The sequence below is a fragment of the Elephas maximus genome, chromosome 11 (genome assembly GCF_024166365.1).
Source record: "Elephas maximus indicus isolate mEleMax1 chromosome 11, mEleMax1 primary haplotype, whole genome shotgun sequence".
Taxonomy (NCBI): domain Eukaryota; kingdom Metazoa; phylum Chordata; class Mammalia; order Proboscidea; family Elephantidae; genus Elephas; species Elephas maximus.
Window position 1 is genome coordinate 107,830,691 of NC_064829.1, and position 14,563 is coordinate 107,845,253.

The window sequence follows — 14,563 nt, forward strand, 5'->3', positions numbered from 1 at the left end:
TGTTCTAGTCTTGGGTTGATATCTGATATTGATTTTCTAACCAAAGAACTCCCTTTAGTACTTCTTGTAGTTTTGGTTTGGTTTTTATGAATTCCCTAAACTTCTGTTTATCTGGAAATGTCCTAATTTCACCTTCATATTTGAGAGACAGTTTTGCTGGATATATGATTCTTGACTGGCAATTTGTTTCCTTCAATGTTTTATATAAGTCATCCCATTACCTTCTTGCCTGCATGGTTTCTGCTGAGTAGTCTGAGCTTATTCGTATTGACTCTCTTTTGTTAGTGACTTTTTGTTTAACCCTAGCTGCTCTTAAAATTTTCTCTTTATCTTTGGTTTTGGCAAGTTTGATTATAATATGTCTTGGTGACTTTCTTTTAAGAGCTATCTTACGTGGAGCTCAATGAGCATCTTGGATAGATATCTTTTCATTTTTCACAGTATCAGGGAAGTTTCCTGCCAACTAATCTTCAACAATTCTCTCTGTATTTTCTGTTATCCCTCCCTGTTCTTGTACTCCAATCACTCGTAGGTTATATCTCTTGGTAGAGTCCCACATGATTCTTAGACTTTTTTCATTTTTTTAACTTCTTTTATCTGATTTTCGTCAAATATATTGGTTCCAAGAGTTTTATCTTCAATCTCACTAATTGTGCCTTCCACTTCCTCAGTTCTGCTCCTCTGACCTTCTGTCGAGTTGTCTAATTCTGTAATTTTATTGTTAATCTTCTGAATTTCTGATTGTTGTCTCTCTATGGATTCTTGCAGCTTATTAATTTTTTCATTATGTTCTTGAATAACTTTAATTTCTTCAACTGCTTTATCTGTGTTTTCCTTAGCTTGCTCTGCATATTGTCTGATCTCCTTCCTGATGTCTTGAAGAGTTCCGTATATTAATCTTTTGTATTCTTTATCTGGTAATTCCAAGAAGGCACCTTCATCTAGAAGATCTCTTGATTCTTTGTTTTGAGAGCTTGTTGAAGCAATCATGGCCTGCTTCTTTATGTGATTTGATATTGACTGTTGTCTCTGAGCCATCTATAAGTTATTGTATTAGTTTATTTTATGTTTGCTTACTGTACTCTAATGTCTTGCTTTGTCTCATTTTGATACCCAAATAGGTTCCTTGAGTGAGATATCTTGATTATTTTCACCTTTGAAGCTCTAACGTCCTGTCACCAGATGGGTAGAGCCGTTATCAGGTACATGAGCCTAGGAGTCCCTTCACTTTTCTTGTATGAATTCAGCTCAGGTGTCCAGGTAGTTGGTTATCAAGAGTGTGGTACAGGATCTGTTCTACACTCTTAGGGAGGCAGGGGTGATTGGTGTGGGTACCAGTCTCTGGTTGCAACAGAGGTTCACACTCTGAACAAGGCAGAAGGCTGACAATTGTCACCTCAGTGTCTGTGAGGAAAACGTGTCCTTGTTCCCTAGAGTATACAGGTGGGTGGGTTCTACAGACAGAGCATGGGCACCCAGTGCTTTTGGCTGTATGGACTTGGAGGTACCAGTTATCCTTGGACCCCTGTCATAAGTGGCTGGGTGACCTTTGTGGAGCCACCAGTCCTGATGTGGGTAGGTGAGAACCCTGTTTAATAGGGAAAGTGGTGTCAAACATCAAACACCCACCTCTCCACCACACAGCTGAAACAGTTGCAGTCTGCCAACAAGGACCTATTCTCCTGAAAGAGGCCCACACAGATCCATGCGGGGGCGGGGGGAAGGTATTTGAAGTCCATGGACCTTTTACGCCTGGACAGGAGCCACTTCTGTCCTGAGCTCCTCAGGTTAGTGGAGCTGGCAGATTATCTTTTCCCCCAATTGTGAATATATTCCTTCTAAAAGGCTGGGAGAATGGCTCAGGACACTCAGCAGAGCTGATCTCAGGCCCAGGGAAATCGATAGCCACTGAAGCCAGCTTGGGGCTGGGAGGGATGGTAAAATATAATCAAGTATTTAGCTATTGCTGAGAGCGTCATTCTTCTCTGGTTCTAGACGTGTGAGTAGGCTGTGGGGCTGGCTGTTTCTTCCTGGGGAAACTGTAGCTGAACGCTACCACCAGCCCACCACAGTCGCTCCCAGGAATGGTGCCTGAGGATTTCAGTGATTCAGGTCTGGCAACTCCTCTCTGTTTCTGGGCCATCTCTCCCTCCCCCTGTCATTCAGTCCATTTTCTAACTTTGCCTTTGAAGTCCAGGGCTCCTAACTTGTCATAAATATAATCGTTTCACTTGTTTTCTCAGGTCTTTGTCATAGCGGGATGACCAGAAGCGTGTGACTACTCCGCCAGCTTGGCCCTGCCTCCTTCTATTCTTTTTTTATGTTGTGATAATGTCTGCTGGCTCCAGAACATTCAGGAATTATTTTCTTCATTTATATATTGTAGATTTGTTTGTTTCTTTATTTATTTATTTTTTTTTTCCTTTTTATTTGGTTATGTCTGAGCAGGCAGGCTGGGCATGTTTTGTTGCTTGCTAATCTGCTGGCACAACACTTCTCACCAACTTGCCTAGGTGGGCAGGGTCAGTCACTCAGCTGTGGTGCAGCACGGTAGGTTTAGTGGGGAGGGTGGGGAGGGGATGAGTTGTTTGGGGCACAAACTGGGGCCAATACGGCAAGGCTGGGTGGAAGTGCAGGGTGGGATCCAGAGAGCCAGGGTGGTGCCATTCAGGGCTGCAGTTCTTGGTGCTCAGTGCTGATAGGCAAGACGGAAGGGAGAGTATGTGATGTGTGAAGCTAAGTGGGTGAAAAAAGAAGAGAAAGAAACAAAAGCAAAAAAGATAGGAAGAAAATAAAAGTTAATAAAATGGTGGTGTGGTAGAATTCAGCAGGTGGAGGCAGGGCATATCCAGCAAGACTGTATGCCAGTGGCTCAGCCCATCAAGAAGGGTAGCGGGTGGCACACAGGGCTAGCTGGGCAGGAGAAATGAAAAGAAGGAAGAGAGGGAGAGAAGAAACAAAAAAGCTAAAAAAAAAAAAATGGCCCTGAAGGAGCCAGCTGGTATGGCCCTGGAAGCGGTGAGCTTGTGTCTCTCCAGCCAAGTGACCATAGCCCATTAGGAAACAGCAGAGGCCTCATACAGAGAAGAAGGGTGAGGGTGGGAGAGCATGTATCCCTGGTTACCAGGTGCTCTATCACCTGTTGGGAGCTCCATGAAGTAGCTTTCCCATATTCCCTGTCTGTGATCCTTAGTAGCTGAGGTCCAAGATGGCAAATCTGGGCAGCAGTGAGTTGTTGTCCCCCTACAAGAGGCACAGCTTAGAAACAAAGGCATAAATATATTAAAAACCAAAGGATGGAAAAATATATATCAAGAAAACAGCAACTAAAAAAGAGCATGAGTGGCAATAATAATCTCAGATAAAAATAGACTTTGAAACAAAATCCACCATAAAAGAAAAGGAAGGACATTATGTAACGATTAAGGGATAATCCATCATGAGGATATAACCATCATAAATATCTGCACACCCAATAACAGGGCTCCAAAATACATAAAACAAAACTCTAACAGCACTGAAAAGAGAAATTGACAGTTCCACGATAATAGTAGGAGACTTCAACACAGCAGTCTCAGTAAAGGACAGAGCACCTAGAAAGAAACTCAACAATGATACAGAAGATCTAAAGTCCACAGTCAACCAACTCGACCTCATAGATATATATAGAACACTCTACCCAACACCAGCAAAGTATGCATTCTTTTCCAATGCACATAGAACATTCTCCAGAATAGACCACATCTTAGGCCACACAGCAACCCTCAATAAAATCCAAAACACCGAGATAATACAAAGCATCTTCTGTGATCACAATTCCACAAAAGTAGAAATTAATAACAGAAAGAGCAAGGGAAAAAATCAATGTATGGAAACTGAATAACACCTTGCTGAGAAACCCCCGGGTAACAGAAGAAATCAAAGATGGAGTAAAAAAAATCCCAGAAGAAATCAAAGATGGAGTAAAAAAAATCCCAGAATCAAATGAGAATGAAAGTACATCATACCAAAACCTTTGGGGCACCTCAAACGCAGTGCTCAGAGGTCAATTTACAGCAATAGATGCACACATCAAAAAAGAAGGGACAAAATCAAAACATTAGCTATACAATTCAAACAAACAGAAAGAGAACGGCAAAAGAAGACCACTGCCACCAGTAGAAATGAAATAGTAAAGATCAGAGCAGAAATAAATGAAATAGAGGCTAGAAAAATAGTATCAACACAACCAAAGGATCAACAAACCATTGGCTAAATTGACAAAAGAAAAACAAGAGAGAATGCGAATAACCCAAATAAGAAATGAAATGGGGGACATTACAACAGACCCAAATGAAATAAAAAAGATCCTAACAAAGTGCTAGGAAAGATAGAGGCAGAGCCAACATGGCACTATAGACAGAAGCACCATGCCATCCCTCTGCACCAAAGATTAAAAAAAAAAAAAAAACTAAGTAAAACAGATACAAACAGCAATCCTGGAACCCTAAACCCCAAATGAAGGAATAAAGAACTCTGTCAAGCACCGAATGAAATAAGAAACTGACAAAGAACAGAGAACAAGGAGAGCTATATATTGCAGGTCCCATCCTAGATAATGTGACCAGTTTGGCCATCTTGGAACTCAGACAGGTAGTAAGGGAAGGCAACTTCATGGAGCTTCCAGCAGGAGACAGAACACTGGTTAACCAGGCGTACACGCTTTCCCACCCCCCACTCCTCTTCCTTCTACACAGCCTCCGCCACTTTCCAATGGGCCAATGTTGCCAGGAGAGAGGGACACTCTCTGCTCCTGGGGTCCGTCCTGCCCCCACTATCCAGCCCCTTCAGAACGATTTTTTTTGTTTGTTTTTTGATTTGTATTTTTCTGTGTTTGATTTTTTTTTTTTGGTGGGGGGGGCTTTTGTCGTTGTTGTTGCTTCTCTATCTCTCCCTTCCTTCCATTCTTTCCACAGACCAGCTAGCCCCGAGTGCAATCCTCTCCCCTTCTTGATGATCTGTGATTTTTTTGGTTTGTTTGCTTTGTTCTTTTTTTTTTTTTTTCCTGTTTCCTCTCTCTCTCCTTTTCTTCCTTTCCTTTCTCCCACTACCTAGCCCTGTGCACAGTTCCCACCCCTCCTGGAGGGGACATGCTGCACAGCTTGGTCAGAAAGTCACCACCATCACCAACAGGCTCCCTCAGAGACATTTTTTTTTTTATTTAATTAGTGTTTGTTTTTTGTTTTTGTTGTTTCTTTTCTCTCTCCTTTCCTTCCTTTCCTTTCTCCCATCCGCCCAGCCCTGTGCACTGCCCCCAACTTCTTGGTAGATTGTGCTGTACTGTTGGGCTGAAAAGCCTCTGAGACTTGGCCTCCCTGGGTCTATACCACCCCCACAAGCCAGCTCTCTCAGTGCCATATTTTTTTATTTTTCTTTAATTTTCCCCTTCTCCTTTTTCTTCTCCCTCCCATCTGTGCCCTGTGCTGCCTCTGCCCCTTCCTGTCAGGCCATGTCGTGCCACCTGGTGAAAGAGATATCAGCTTGCCACCACCCCAACTCTAACCAACCCCCCACGGCCAGCTCCCCCACAACCATATTTTGTTATTGTCGTTGTTTTATTTTGTTATTTTTTATTTGATTGTTGGTTTCTTCTCTCTCTTTTCTCCCACCCACCTAGCCCCATGGGTCACCCACACCCCTTCTCAACAGGCTGAGCCACACTACTGAGCTAACAGCCACCAGCACACTGCCTCACCAGGTCTGCCCCACTCCAACCCACCGAATCCTACCCAACCACCATTTTACTTACTTTTATTTTTATTTTTTTACTTAATTTTTTTTGCTTCAGTTTCTTTCTCTTCTTTCACCCACCCACTTAACTCTACACACCACATCTTCTCCTTTCCTTCTTGCCTATCTGCTCCTTGCACCAAGTGCCATACCCCTCGAGCAGTACCAACCCAGTCCCCAGGCCCCACACTGCACTGCCCCCCAGCTCCTAACAAACCCTTCTGTACCTGCTTCTGATGTCCTCTCTTTCTAACTTCCACTCAGGCCACTCTGCATGGTCCCTGGGCAGATGTTCCCAACTACGAAGTGATTGTGGACCATGAATGTGATGGTCCCACAGCCCCATGGGAGACCAGGACTTGACCCACCCCACTCCTGGCTGTGATCTCAATTCAGGAAACAGCAGCAAAAATGGGAGCAGGGGTGATGAGCAGAGAAGGGGGTGGGAGGAGGGATCTCCCTGAGTAAAGCCAGAACCAGCACAGAGAGGACCCCTGTGGGACCCAGGACCAGGGAGAAGCTGGACCATGTTCTGAGAAGGTTATAAGAGGGTAAGAAGCCTTTTGTTCTCTCTCTCTCTTTTTTTTTTTTTCTTTACAGAAATTACTAAAGTCTGACACAAACATTTACTGCCAGATCTACCTAAAAGCAGAAGTGGCTCCTCAGTTACCTCCAGGAAATGCTCTTTAGGGACTGAGAAGAGGGGCTTACCTTAGATCCCAGACCCTGGGGAGGGGGCAGGAGCTAAGCAAGATTACCAGCTCTGAGTCCTGAAGAGATCTGAGAGCTGAGGTGAAAGGGATTCCCTCCTAGATTCCTGGAGACCCGGAAAGACTGCCTTGGGCTCGGGCAGCACCAAGACAAAGGCCTCCCATCCCTCCCCCACTGGAAAGTGGGGGGCTTCAAGGAAAAGTGAACCTGTGACCCACCATGCATTATCTGGAAACAATCTGAATAAAGAGGATTCCTCCCCCTCATTTTCTCTCCTTCTGCTCTTGCAAATTGTTTTCAAAAATTCACCTTAAACTCCGGATCCATTCTGCACTGGGATACATAGGGAAATATTATCTCTAAGTTACCCTAACCCCTGTTTCCATTTTCTGGAAGGGAAGATTTAGAGGCAGATGAAGGTGGGACCACGCTAACAGGCAAGGGTGATTTTCACAGGAGCCAGGCTCAGGCAGGAGAGCACTCCACTGTCCTCACACTGCCCCAGGACGAGACATGGACAGCTCCCAGCATTTGCCCCTCTGGGAACACAGAACAGAAAATGGAGCCATCTGAAATCCACACAAAGATGACCATGAAGGAGTACCATGGACAATGAACACATCATAGCTTGGCTCCTTCTCAGCCCCTCGTGTACTGAGCCTTTCTGACCTATTCAGCCTAGGCCCTTGTGGCCCCCTTCTGACACACTGCCCTTCACAAATGAACTCATCTGTCCCCAAACCCAGGATGCAGGATCCCCAGCCAGCACCACTGGCTTTCTCCTCTGTTCCAAAAGCCAGCCCTTAAAGTATCTTTATCTCTGAGGGGATAGGGAAGACACAGGTAAGGTCTGTAGGAGAAAACAATGCAGAGAAGTACTCACATTCAGGACCCAGCAAGGTCCTTACAGGCACTGCCATTAACTCTAGACCACACTTCCTGTCACTCCAGAAACACACAAAGCTCGTCCATTTGCTAAAGCACAAAGCCCACAGATCACAAGGTTGTTCTGTCATTGCCCAAGTGTTGTCTGTCATGAGGTGAAGGTGATAAAAATATAAAAATAACCACGTCATGATTTAGCCCTAAGTGACTCCTTAGCCAACATGCATACTTCATTGGATTGGAAAAGTAACCCCTCTCAGGGCCTTTTTTTTCATCACTTTCACCACAAACCACACGTGGTCAACATGGACATGGCAGTTGCTACCATGGTGTCAGTTACAGCACATTCACTGATCTGAGAGACTGAAATGGAGGCCTGCCCACACTCCCTCCAGCCCCCTCATCCTCTTCCTGGTTAATAATGCTCAGTTTGAATAAGAAAGAGAAAGTGCAAAACTTCAGAAATCCACAATAATTCATGACCATCAGCACCACGGACAGTGTGTCTGTGATGCTTATTCCCAGGAGCTGCAGCAGCTGGAAAATTTTCCCATCTCTATTCCATGGGAAAAAGATGCAATAGGGGAGAAAGTTACTACAGAGGAAACCCCAACTATTTCCTAATTTATAAATTATGAACTCATTACACAAGTCTGGACCTTTAGGTTTGTTGGTACATCTCATGTTCTTCCTTGTTAATAATGTTCAGTTTTGAAGAAGAAAGAGTACTCATAAAAATTCAGAAATGAATAATTCATGACCATAACAACTGCAGACAGCATGCTTGTGATGCTCACTCCCAGGTGCTGCAGAAGGGACCACACAGTGAGAAGTGACTGCTGGAAAGGTTTTCCATCTCTATTCCATGGGAGAAAGATTCAACGAGTGAGAATGTTACTACAGAGGAAACCCCAGCTATTTCCTAATTTATAAATTATGGACTCATTGTGCATGTCTGAACTTTACTGCTGTTGGTGTCTCCTTTGCAACAGCCTGCAAGGCCGATTGATGCAAGAAGAGTGTCACCTCAGGAAGGCTGAGAGCCTGCTCTATCCTCACAGTGAGTCTTCCTGCCCCTGAGATTCTGGCCTCTGTGCCTGCAACACAGTGAGAACCTTTCATCATTAACTTCTGAGCCCAGTCCCTCTCCTTAGAACCACAACCCATCACCAGCTTGGAGCCCAAGAGCACAGAAGTCCTGCACCCCACCCCCAACCCTGGATGTGCCCCTGGGGCTACTGGGCTGAACGGAATCCTGGGCTGCTTGCCCCGGCCTCCAAGTCAAGTGTTGTGCTGGTTTCAGAGGCCTTTGTTCCTTCCTTCCCATCAGGGTAAACAACATTCCCAAAGGAACATTGTTGTTAGGTGTCATGCAGTCAGTTCTGACTCATAGTGACCCTACACACAACAGAATGAAACAATGCCCAGTCCTGCACCATCCTCACAATTGTTGCTATGCTTGAGCCCATTGTTGCAGCCATGGTGTCAATCCATCCTGTTGAGGGGTTTCCTGTTTTTTGCTGACCCTCCACTTTACCAATCTGATGTCCTACTCCAGGGACTGATCCCTCCTGATAACATGTCCAAAGTATGTGAGATGTAGTCTCACCACTCTTGCTTCAGATGAGCATCCTGGTTGTACTTCTCCCAAGACAGATTTGTTCATTCTTTTGGCAGTCCATGGTATATTCAATATTCTTCGCCAACACCACAATTCAATAGCGTCAATTCTTCTTCGGTCTTCCTTATTCATCGTCCAGCTTTCACATGCATATGATGAGACTGAAAACACCATGGCTTGGCCTAAAGACTTATCTCCCAGTGTAGGACCCTGCTTATGGGGGCTTCATCCTGTGACCACAAGGGAAGAGGTCCCTCACAGTCACCATCATCTTCTTTACCCATCACACCCCACCCAAAGAGGGAAATCTGGTCTCCATAGCCCCAATCTGTCCTTCTCAGGGGCTCGGGTCCAACCTGGGATGCATCCTTGTGGTCCCCACACTCACACCACTCAGGATGCCCAGTGCAGCAGTTCACCTGGTTGCCTATGGAGGCCCTCCTTCTGCCTTGGTTGGGAGATACCCCCTCCTCACTTCCACATCTGAGTAGTCACCACAGTCCTCTCTGCCCTGTCCCTGCACCCACTGCCAGCCTTCACCTTCTCTCATGGACACAGCAACAATCTCCTGGCAAGTGGGATTGGCATCTGTCACCACAGTGTATGGCCCTACTTCTGGAGGCTCCTCATGTCTGACCAGTGATAGAAATTAGCATGTACAACATTTATGCAAATCAAATCAATTTGTACATTTACCTTATGGTAATGTGCACACCCTCTGACCAGGATCCACTTCTAAGAACCCTCCCTGACCTGTGAGCTCTTGGAAGGTAGGACTGTGCTTGTCCTGCTCTCTGCTGAGTCCAGTGATGAGCACACAGCCCAGCACAGGGAGCTTCACAGATATGTGTTGCATGAATGAGATCAACACCCCCACATGCGGTAAAGACACCTCTATGAGAAAGTTTACTGCAGAGTTGCTTGTGAATATGTAAAGTGAGGAACAGTCTCCAAAAGAGCACAGCATGTGGGTAAAGCTTCACAGTGTAGCTGTGCAATGAAATAATGAGGAACCACTTAAAAAACTTGATTGAAACAGATCTACATAAACTAACATGGCATGTGCCCACCACCAACGAGAGAGAATGCCATGAAACAATTTCACTCAGTAATAATTTGGCTCTAAACAAAGAAAACATTATTGAAAGATTCACACCAACTGTCAAAAGTGGTTGTTGTTGTTAGGTGCCGACTTATAGCAACACTATGTACAACAGAATGGAACACTGCCTGGTCCTTCGCCATCCTCAAAATCGTTGCTATGCTTGAGCCCATTGTTGCAGCCACTATGTCAGTCCATCTCATTGAGGGTCTTCCTCTTTCTTGCTGGCCCTCTATTTTACCAAGCATAATGTCCTTCTCCAGGGACTGGTCCCTCTTGATAACATGTCCAAGGTACACGAGATGAAGTCTAGCCATTTTTGCTTCTAAGGAGCATTCTGGCTGTGCTTCTTTTGAGACAGACTTGTTCATTCTTCTGGCAGTCCATGGTATATGCAACATTCTTTGCCAACACCGTCATTCAAAGGGGTCAATTCTTTGTCGGTCTTCCTTGTTCATTGTCCAGCTTTCACATGCACGTGAGGTGACTGAAAACGCCATGGCTTGGGTCAGCCACACCTTAGTCCTCAAGGAAACACCTTCAGCTTTTAACATTTTAAAGAGGTCTTTTGCAGAAGATTTTCTCAATGCAATATGGGCAAAGCAAAAGTGGTTATGTCCTGGAAACAGAACTGGGGCAGGACCTGACAAACCTTATTTTATACAGGTTTATAATTCTGGTCTTTTACAACTAGTATGCTTTCGTAGATAAACACAACAGATAAAACCACCTTATAAGAGCCAGAAGACCTCCTAGGTCCTCAGGACCCAGAGCCCAGGCCTCCCTCCAGCCCCTTCCCCTTCACTGAGAGAGTCTCCTCTGAGACAAGCCTTTGTGATTCTGTCCACATCCTTGTGGAAGAAAGGCACCAGCCCCCAGATACGGATGTACCTTGCTGCAGCTCCTACATCAGGTGGGGACAGAGTGAAGCTCTGTCTGCCAGAAACTTATGGAGTAAGTGCCTACTGCATGCAGACCTGTGATTGATGGGGTACAGTCCCTGCTCTCCAGGAATGCACCATCCAGAGGACACAGGGAGGACAGGAGAGACCAAAATGATTAAAGAATGATATTGAATAAAAACTCGGGTTATTTGAAATGGTTAATTTTATGTTCTGTGAATTTCACATCATTTTAAAAAAACTACTTGACACAATCACCTTTTCCTTCTGCACTTTTCTAAATGTCCACCGGAAGGCAGCAAAGCTACTCCACAGCCTGGAGCTCCGCACACTCCTTCTTCAAATACAGCTGCTGACCCCTCAGCACCACCCCCAACCCAGCAAAGTCTGTGCCTCACCAGCAACACCCCTGTTCACAGCCCTCACTCTGGAGATCCCCACACACAGGTTTCTGTCAGCAGCTCCATCCAGCCACTTTCTCCCACCTGAAGGCCTTCCCCGCTGCACCAGGCTCTGCCCCTCCACACCCTCTGTCCTTCACTTGATAATGTCCACTCATGCTCAGGGCTCAGCCAGAAGGTCACATCCCAGGGGAGCTCTCTGTGGTCCCCAGACCAGCTCAGATACTCCAGATACTTGCCCTTCATAGCCCGTGTCTCCATTATAATTACCTCATTAGTTCCAAACACCTCTGTCCTGTACACTGTGGAATCCCAGGGCCTAGCTCAATGCCTGACACATAACAGATGCTCAGTAAATACTGGTTAAATGAAGGAGGACAAACCACACATCACCTCACCTGCTGACTCCTGATGGTGGAGCACAATCTGTGTAGACACAGGGTACTGGTGTGTCCACATGGGAGGAAGCTAGCAAGTGTCTGCTGCTGTCCCAGAGACATAGGACCTTCACCTCTAATAGTTTCAGGGGGAGCTCCGGGGCCTCCTTACCGTGAGAGGTCAGAACCGATTAGCTCCCAGATAACTGACCACACACCCCGATCTCTAGCTTGTGAGTGACATCAAGTCGCCCAGGAGAGGCTGGGATAGGAGCCTTTGTGCTTCCTCTTCTCACAGAGAGACCTGACCTGGAACAAAAATCTAGACCTAAGATCCCAGAGGGGTACCACCAGGGAGGACTGAGCCCCAGCCTGACCACAAAACAGTCAGGGTGGGACTCCTCTGCCCCAAGGGACCCTGCTTTGTGGGGAGACCTGCCTCCGGTCCACTGAACCATCTCACTAGCCCCAATGGGTCCAAGGGATGAGGAGATCACCAAGCCAAATGGCAACAAGAGAGCACAGGGTTGGCCTTTGTTTCTACCTCAGAGGGACTGAGTGCCCTTCCCTACCAGGAACCTCAAGGATCCCTGAGTCCCAGGTGGAAGCTGCTCCAGTGCAATGGCCCTGTGGGGAGGACTCTAGTGGACAACAGACAAGGACACAGATGACCTTTATGCAACGCCCCAGTGCTGTGATGGAGGGAAACATGGAGCAGTGGGGGACTGGCCCCCCAGGCCACTGCCCACTCCTACAGCCTCAGACTGCTCACTGGGCCTTTCCTTTTAAACTTTGGGGTCAGAAAGCTACTCCCAGGCTCACCTGGGATGACAGTTCTCCTAACACTGGAACCAGGGGTCCTCAGGACAACTCACATTCTCTCCGTGGGTTCACCTGTACTTGGGTGGAGTCAGGGCGACCTGGGGACCCACAGCGAACAGGACCTGGGGCTGACCCTCAGCAGGGAGGTCAGAGCCCTGTCCACGGTCAGGGTTAGGTGACACTTTGGAGCCTGGACAGCATCCCTGGTGTGCCAGACATTGGCCGCAGGTCTCCTTGAGCCCTCCAAAGGTGACATAACATAGGAAACAGAAATTATTTCACCTGAGACATGAACCTGGCTTTTGGCTGAAGAGGTGGAGATAGATCCTGGTTTCCATCCTCTGCTCCTAAAGACCCTTCTGAGGTCCTCCTACTTGTCAGCTCTGCCCTGCCCCCCGCTTCCCGGGGCTCTGGGGACCTGTGCGGTGGGGCGTTCCTGTGTAGCAAATCACTCCCTGCTTGCGCACACCCGTGGGGAAAGACAAGGTAGACACAAGAAAGTCAGCTGGGCAGAGGACAGAGGCCTCCCAGGAGGGTCAGGGAGAACACAGACAGACTGTAAGCCACCGCTCAGCTACACAGACCCCAGAGAGAGGGGTCTTCCTGAAACATTTCCCTGAGAACACAGAGCCCACAGCCCCCTGACCTCCCACCACCAGTCCTCTCTCCTCAGGACACCCAGGAAAGTTCTCCCTTCACTCCCCAGGAACTGTAACTCCCTCCTGGACACCCACATCCTATGTCTCTGTCCCTGGAAGCAGAGGCCAGGATGGTGACACCAGAGAGAGAAGGTTGGTCCCTCTCACCCATCATCACCCAGCTTGACCCTTTCAGCCATCTCTGATCTTCCGGTAGGAAGTCAATCCAATCTTCCTAGTGCAGTTGAGGAGCCTGGTGGCACAGCAGCTAAGAGCTTCGCTGGTAACTAAAAGGTCAACAGTTCAAATCCACCAGCCGCTCCTTGAAAGCCATATGGTGCAGCTCTACTCTGTCTTATAGGGTCCCTATAAGTCAGAATCGACTCCACGGCAACAAGTTACTGCAGTTCGGAACACCGGAAAGACCTGGGTGCCCAGGGGGGTTCTGTGTCACCTGAGAAATGATCCCCGGGTTAGGGGAACTCAGAGGCTCCTTGTCCAGTCCTCACAGACCCAAGACCGGGAAACAGCAGAAGCCAACGTTCATGTGGGTGGGTCGTTCTCAGGAACAGAGGTCCCAGACAGCCTGGGTATTCCAAGTGTGGTCCACAGGCAGAATGATCAGCACCACCTAAGAACCTGGAAGATGCACCCTCAGGCCCACCTCGTACCCACCGAGTAAGAATCTGCATTTAACAGGATCTTCAGACTGCACGTATGTGTGAGAGAGGGAGAGAAGCCCATCCCACCACACAGACCGTTGGTTCTCAGCCTGGCTGAGTACCATGAACATTACCTGTGCAGTTGCTGAAGCAGCATTTCTAAGGCATCACCAGGACACCTGGCTGCTTTATAAAGTTGCACAAGTGATTCTGAGGCACAACCAGTGATATCCCCAGTGACAAGAGTTCCTAATATAGCCCCTAGGTGCCTGCTCTGAAGGGAAAAGCTAAATGGGGTTAAAGAGAACTACAGGGGCAAGCTGACTGTGTACCTTAACCCAGAACTCTAGGAAATGCCCAGCTCAGGAGGCTGAGGCCCCTAGTGTTGTGTTCACCCCAACAATCAGGGTAGGGTAGGGGAAAAGATCAGGGCTGAGAAGGCAGAGGCAGCAGCGGTTCCCAGGGAACCTAAATGTAGACAGAAAGGAAAAGGAAAGAAGGGAGCTTAGAAGTCGGGAATGAAAAGGGAGGGCAGTAGAGAGGCTATCTAGGGGAGACCCCGCCCCAGCCCAAGTGACCTGGGGAAACTTCACCCCAGCAGGAGGCTCAGTGCAGAGGGAGGAAGGACAGCAGAGCAGACACGTCTGGGGCAGCAGTTTTTGTATTTCTGGAG